This window comes from Neolamprologus brichardi, chromosome 22 (assembly GCF_056152115.1).
Source record: "Neolamprologus brichardi isolate AB-2024 chromosome 22, ASM5615211v1, whole genome shotgun sequence".
NCBI classification, from domain to species: domain Eukaryota; kingdom Metazoa; phylum Chordata; class Actinopteri; order Cichliformes; family Cichlidae; genus Neolamprologus; species Neolamprologus brichardi.
This window is the reverse complement of record NC_142124.1, coordinates 2,472,553-2,480,241: the sequence shown is the minus strand read 5'-3', so window position 1 is coordinate 2,480,241 and position 7,689 is coordinate 2,472,553. Positions and strand designations below refer to the sequence as shown.

At 38.9% G+C, this 7,689-nt stretch overlaps 1 long non-coding RNA gene across 1 annotated transcript; it reads left to right on the top strand.

The window, feature by feature from the left end:
• The first annotated feature begins 835 nt into the window (after positions 1–835).
• LOC148096576 (uncharacterized) lies at positions 836–7,009 on the top strand. The gene is made up of 3 exons (XR_015717153.1): positions 836–1,018; positions 4,054–4,355; positions 6,281–7,009. It is a non-coding gene; the product is annotated as an uncharacterized LOC148096576 (long non-coding RNA).
• Positions 7,010–7,689: the final 680 nt, after the last annotated feature.

Sequence of the window (7,689 nt, the reverse complement as noted above, 5' to 3'; positions counted from 1 at the left end):
CCTCATATAGTTATGGGTCCACTGCAGCCATTTCTGCTTGTGAGCATTGGTTAGGGCTTGCCAAATATAAGGTTTATGCACAACTGCAAGTCTCTGGAGGATCCTACACCTTGATGTTTGCAGGGCTCCAGAGGCACCAACAGCTTCAAATATCTGTTTGCTGCTTTGTAATGACCTTTTAGCAGCTGCTCTCTTAATCTGATGTATTTGTCTGGCAGAAATCTTCCTCATTGTGTCTTTATTTGCACAAACCCATGTGTGCTCTCACTCTTACATTATGGTGATCACACTTAAATCACCTATTTCACACTTTTCAGCAGCACAGAGATTTTTCCTTCCTACATTGCTTGATAATGGTGGTCTGCTTAATAATGTGGAACATCCTTCTGTAGTAGTTTTTCCTTTAATTGGGCTCAGCTGGCAGACTAATGATCATAGTTGTCTGAGATTGATTTCAGTGATGCAAAGAGCCCCGAGACAGAATTCAATCCATGGGTTCAATTGATAAAAGACTTATTTAATCTTTATGACACGTAAACACAATCTGCATAATAATTTGGAACGCGGTGTAATTACATGGCTTATCTTTGTCTAATATTAAAATTGGTTTGATTTCATATAGGTGACAAATATGGAAAAATATAGCAATCTGATCTTATTTGTAGACTCCCACTCCATTTTGTGTTGATTCATAAATGAATGTGGATGTAAGACAGTTCACTGATGAACAGTAGAGAACAGCAAACCTCCAGCTCTGCGCCCAGTCTGAAGGATGAGGAGGAGGGGCTGAAGCAGAAAACCTGCGCATGAATAGCAGAGGCTGTGTCCAGTTAGTCCTGCTACAAGCCCTCACAACACCCAAACTCAAGAAGAAAAAGGAAAGAGATCTGAGCAGCACTTCAGACATTACCGCTACTGCTGATGGAGACAAACATGTCCAGAAAAGCTGTGCTGGGTTTGATTCTTCTTTGTCTGCTTCTCTTCTTCTTCTTCTCTTTTTCACCATCATCTTCTAAAGGTGAGGTTTTCTTTAATAAGTAAGATGTAAATCAGTTCTTTTGGCTGTATGTCCAATGTCAAAGTTATACATGTAAATACAGAGAGGTGTATTTCTGTTAGTCTGTTATGTTAGATACTTCGTCTCCTGCACTGTAAGCTTGGTGTCTGAATTGTGAGCGACTGGTGTCGTCGTAGTTATGAATTGAACAGGTGGAGGACAGACAGGTGTTAAGTTAGGGTGTGTGTCATGAGAGGAATCCATCAGGATTCCCCACAACAAAAATAACTAAACAGCAGAACCTCCATCTGAATTTAGCGAAGAAGAGAAAGCTGAATAATTTTAAATTTGTAGCACAATGTTTATCTCATTCATCACAATCTCACTGGTCCAAGATCCTTAATAGGCACTGAAGTTGGAATCATCCAGTAACAAACTATACATATGATTTTTAAATATAAATATTCAACTGACAGCAGCTAAAATTAAAAAATATCAAAAGAGGTGAAACACCCTTGTGGTCTGTGATGGTGTTCGTAGTAAGACTAATGTAAGTGATTTTTCAGACTTGCTGGCTCTTTCCATGTCAGTTCATTGCATACATCTCTCCCAATTATCCCAGATGCTCCTGAAAAAAAATAAGGCAAATGTAAACTTGCTAAATTTTAGTTCCTTGCTATAATAATTTTTTGTTTAAGTCAGTCAAATTTGTATAAGTAGGTATGAGTGTTTTTAAACATGTTGCTTGTAATTTGAGGCTATTTTAAAAGTCTTTATTTAACAAAAAAAAAAGAAAAAAAAAGGTAAAACCTTCAATTTATTGGGGCAAATCTCTGGTACCATGGCTTTATGAATATGGACTCTCAGAGGTGAAGCTCACATGAAATTATAGATAATTGAAATTCCAAAAATAATTGGATGTCCCATCTTTGACAGCTGATTTAAAAGACTGTAGAAATCACAGCGATGCAGGTAGGGGTCAGATATTTTTCCATGTATAAGGCATAAACTATTGTTTTAAATTGTAATAATTAAGCTAATGGTTTCACAGATACTAAAGAACATAACCAAAAAACAAAAATCCAGCTTCAGCCTGAAATTCAGGTCATAGCTAGTTTCTGTTAATATAAAATGTTGTACGTTCTCATTGTCTGAAAATTCATTTTTAATACAGCGGTCCCTCGTTTATCGCGGGAGTTACGTTCTAAAAATAACCTGCGAGAGATGAAATCAGCAAAGTAGTGAACTTTATTTCTTACAATTATTATAGATGTTTTAAGGCTATAAAAACCCTCACTACACACTTTATACACTTTTCTCAGACAGGCATGAACATTTTCACACTTTTCTCTCTTGTTTAAACTCTCAAAGATCAAACCAACGTAGAAATATTAGTCCAGTATTATAGACTGAAACTAAAGATCAAACCCTGTTTTTAGGTCCAGAACATGGAAATAGAGCAGCTGTGAGAGAGTTCAACACTAATGAATCATTAATGAATCAATGGTACAGAAGTAGAGGAAGCAAGAAGAATGAGTTGAGTAAAGTTTGACTCATCTGACTGTTTGGTTTCACTTAATGCGCCTTATAATCCTTTGATGTCGACACTGTTGTGTTTGTTTTCTTCTGCTAGTGAACATTTATGTAAATTTGACAAGCTGAACACATTCGGTACAGTACAGGAGACACGATACGAGATTGACTGAAATGGTCTACAGCCAATCAGGACACAGAAGACAGTGCGCTGTAAAAAAAAAAAAATCTTTGAGATCTAATTATTGTTTTATGAAACTGTTTTACAATAAAAATGCTGCTTGATCTCACTTTAAACATGTGATCCTATTTCAACATGAAATGATGAAACACCGTCAGCCTGCAGACTCAATTCAAAACCTCGCTTTTGTAATGTGTATGTGTTAGTCCCCGTAGGGAAATTACTCCTCTGCATTTAACCCTTTCACCCAGTGAAGCAGTGGGCAGCCACCAATGCAACGCCCGGGGAGCAGCGTGTAGGGACGGTAGCTTGCTCAGGGGTACCTCAGGGTAGCCGTTCAGTGGAGTCGAGCCCCTGACCTTCTGATCATGGGGCAACCACTCTACCTACTGAGCTATCCCTGCCCCCCGCCCCCTTTTTTTTTTTTTTTTTTCATTTTTGTAATTTTTTTTTAACCCCCAAAGACCCAAACTCTTTCATGGGATGCATTTTTAGTCACAATACAGTAATGATGCGCAAAACTCTTTATTTGGTGTCTGAGCACAGCAGCATTTTTCCTGAGTACAAAAAATGAGAAACAACAATTTTGTCCCTTTGAGCAACATGGCTCATTTGAAAGAGCAACATTTAGTATTGTGGTGATGCTTAAACTATATTTAGTCCACTTTTAAAGTTTAGAAAAGTAATTTTGACCTTCACTCGAAATTGTCCATACTTTTAACTACTGATCGTTATGTAATTAGCAGTCTGTCTAAACCTCCATATGTGATTTTTATTTTTAGTGCAGTCCAGCTCAGCTTCCAGGTTCAGGCAACTCTAATGGTACCGTAGATGTGGTGTGAAGTGGGTGACTCATCCACTCTGAGATGCATCATGTAGGGTCTAAAAGGAACTCGAGCTGTTGACAGGAGGCTGCGGGAATGAAGACATTTTTAGACCTTGTTGTTCTGCATACATCAATAAAGTGCCATGGGTGCATGTGTTTATGTGGCATGGAAATATGTATATGAGCAAATTATCAACATTGACATCACGACATCAGTACTTCTACTTTGTAACTGTGATACTGAGCAGATTGTGTAAAAACGCAGATAGTTTCTGTTTGAGGAAGGGAGACATCTTTTCCAGTGTGACATCATCTCATAGACGATTCTTACGCTGTGAAAGGTTTAAGTTGTTATTTGACTTCTATTTGTGGGCAGTTGATTCTCAAAAAGTTTCTCCTCATGTGATTTTCAATAATATTATTCATATTTAGCACACACTGGATTCTGGTTTGTTTGGCATCACAGACGCTTTAAAGCCAACCTTTCTGTTCTGTGTTGTTTCTTCTGTCTTTCAGAAATAACAACCATCAGAGCTACGGTCGGAGATGATGTCGTTCTGCCGTGTCACGTTTCAAAAGATAGATCCATCGCAGGCGTCGTGTGGACCCACACTGAGACGAAAACATATTATGTTTTTGTGTACTACAGCAATACCTCTGAAATAATCAGTCAGAAGGAAGAAGTACTGAACTGGATAAGCGTGCAGAGAGAGATAACGGATGGCGATTATTTTGTTTTCTTTCAACCCAGGGAGCAACAAACAAATGGCTGTGAGCCATTTTGAAGATTGTCATCAAGCTGACAATGAATCCAATGGGTGAGTTTGTAGAAGAACAGAAGTTTCCGGAGCCTGTACTAGAAAACAAGTTCAGCATATGCAGATTACAAACAAGCTTTACTCGTCACATTACAATCATACAGAGCACAACATGCAGTGAGATGTTTGGTGTCCAAGCTGCAGACAGACTGCAGACGCAACCTCGCCAATCCAGGGCTTGTTTTCTTTTTTTTAAGGGAGGTCTTGTCAGGACCCTTACTGAATGCTGGGTGGAAATCGATCTTGCGACTCCGTCCAAAGGTGTGCAGTGTTAGCACTAAATTATCCAACATCATTATCATTTCCTCATCGGGCTTCACATTGAGGTAGTTTTCTAATCAGTAGGGCAATGCTAGGTTTATCAATCTATTAACTAATCTGCTTTGACCAATCAGAAATGTGGCCTGTCTAGTGTCAGCAGAGTGACTGATTTTACAAACAGGCTGAAAGCAAAAGAATAGATATGGTAAATGGCCTGTATTTATATAGCGCTTTACACAACCAGTCATCCACCCATTCACACACTGGTGATGGCAGCTACAATGTAACCACAGCCACCCTGGGGCGCACTGACAGAGGCGAGGCTGCCGGACACTGGCGCCACCGGGCCCTCTGACCACCACCAGTAGGCAACGGGTGAAGTGTCTTGGCCAAGGATACAACGACCGAGACTGTCCAAGCCGGGGCTCGAACCGGCAACCTTCCGATTACAAGGCGCCCAACTCTTGAGCCACGATCGCCCCAGATATACTCAGATATATGTCAGATTTTCTAAACAAAAGCCCAAAGTTAGCACAGAAATGTGTTAGGATGTCCTACAATGCTGACTGTTCAAGTTAACAGACTTTTGCAGAATACTATTCAAGGCTGTTAATTTAGTCTTATTTAGACCATATCTACCAGTCGGTTGAGCCCTTTCTGTATTTCATTATTCCTGTTTGGGTTCTTCCTGGCTTCCTTCCACAGTCCAAAGACTCGCTTGCTTTGGTAACTAGTGATTCTAAATCGGCTGCAAGCATAAATGTGAGAATGAATACGTAAGTGCTTCTATGTGCTGGCCTGTGATGGACTGGCTACCTGTCAAAAGTGTTCAAACCACTGCAAATATGAAGTGCGTTGCAGGGGGGTTGGAAGTCTTTCCCCACTTAAATGTAAAGTTGAACCATACAGCTCCAGCTGCCCTGAAAGAACATCAACAAGCTTGTCCTCAATTTTTTGTCTGTAACATCAGGATTGATCCCTGGAGTTGAAAAATAAAACTACGTGCTGTAGATCCATTCTCTTCCGCTTATCCTTTTTCTAATTTTCCGACTATCCTCTGTCAACCCTACGATATGGTTGTGTGGGAATATCACACACAGCAGTTAGTGTATTTCACCAGTTTCTGAAATACTGAAATGTACAAACTGCTGTTGCATTAAAGGACCAACACGATCTAAAGGATGTTGCAGAAATTGTGATGCAGTTGTTCGAAGAACTGATTGATTAGTAACCCAATAAGAAGTGATCTGCTTTTCTAAAGCTGCGTCCACAATGGAAGTTATTCAGTCACTGCACATGCTTTGCACACACACATCCCGTACTTCATGTGTAGGTAACTCTCAAATGTATTTACTTCCTGGTCATACATCAGTCAGCGATATACTACTGTGTTATTGGTTGCTTCAATTACTCGTCCTCACAGTTGACAAAAGATTATCTCTGGACACACCCACTCAGAATTTCTACAGGTTACTTTGCTTGTACTCATTTGAAGTGGGCGTAGCTTAACCCTTGAAACCCAGAGTGGGCTCAGATCCAAGCCTTGTTTCGTAGTACAGGTGTCAGATTGTTTTTGTGAGAAAGAATCATGTTTTGTAATTCTATATTTCTGTGTTGATGAGACTGACTTTCTCTCTCGCCTCTCTTCTGTTTCTCACCTGCAGCTGAACCAACAGATGATGGATCAAGAGTGTGTGCTCCACATGCATTGTTTCAGCCACTTGCTTTTACTCTTGGTGTCATTGCAGATGTTTTGAGATGGAAGGCTATCCATGGAGCTGGCTTACTGTGACTCCATGCATGGCCTGCCTGCGTACACTCTTGGTAACTTCTTGGTAAATCTTTTTGAACGTCTTCAGTGTCGTACTAGTGCTGGGTGGTATACCACTTGTAACTTTATTTGTGATGTTAAAATTTCAACATAGTATTGAATTGACAGAAAGACACCATTGATGATAAAAAGGTTGACGAGTGTGTTTAAATTAACTCAAATGGATCTTGTGTACTTTTTCATATCTCAAATACGTGTTAACATATTGTTTTGAAAAGCGGTCCAACCCATTTTTCTCATACATTGAAGTCTGAGGCAATGTCTGAACATGAATATTTCAAAGACTATGTAGAATAAAAGCCTAAGTTTTCACTGATCTTCCTTACAATCAAAGTAAATGAGAATCTGTCATGTGGGACATCAACTTATTTTCAAGTATAGTTAGTTAAAATATAAAGAACAAGTCTCGCATTTGCAAAGTTCCATATCTGAGCACACGCTAATGACAAAAAACAAATAAAACTATAATAATTTTATCAGTCTGTGAGAAAATAGAATAACATTGGGTTGACTATAAACTGCAGAATTTTGGGGGATTAGATTATCTACTGACATTTTTTGTTTGTTTGTTTTTGATAGAAATTATTGCCTTTGGCTAACATGTTCATGTTGTTAAAGTCTACATGCCATGTTGACTTAGGTAAATAGAAAAGTAGGGCCATTGCATCTGAAGTCAGAAAAATTAGCCATGTTTTTAATATTTAACCCAACATAATGGCCCTTTTATACAGAGAAATAATAAAAATACTGTGATATACACTCTGGTTGTACCACCGAGCACTATATTTGTCACTGTGGGATTGTGAAAACGTAATGTTTAACTGTTAGCTGTCCCTGTTTATTAAGCATTAAGGCAAATTTACTATATGGACCTCGACTCTAAAAAAATGTGACATCACTGGGTTGGTTGGCTGCTGCAAATAGACTTATATTAATTTATGCTAGCTAACTAGTAACTTAGTGAAAAACAATGAAAATGAAACTAAAAAGCAGTATAAGAGGATCACGTTTGTACTGACCGTGGCTGTAACAATGAGTCTTATGTTAACAATCAAGAAGATTCAGTTTCACTCTCTGCTCTGAAGCAGTCGGTGCTTTTCATTGTTACCTGCACTGAAACAGGAAAATTCCCCAGTTAGCCATAATGCACAAGATTTTTGAGGATTTAAACACATATTTCTTAAACTCAGCTTCATAAACAGCCTTAAAAGATTTTTTGAGAAGAGCTCCATGGTGTAAATA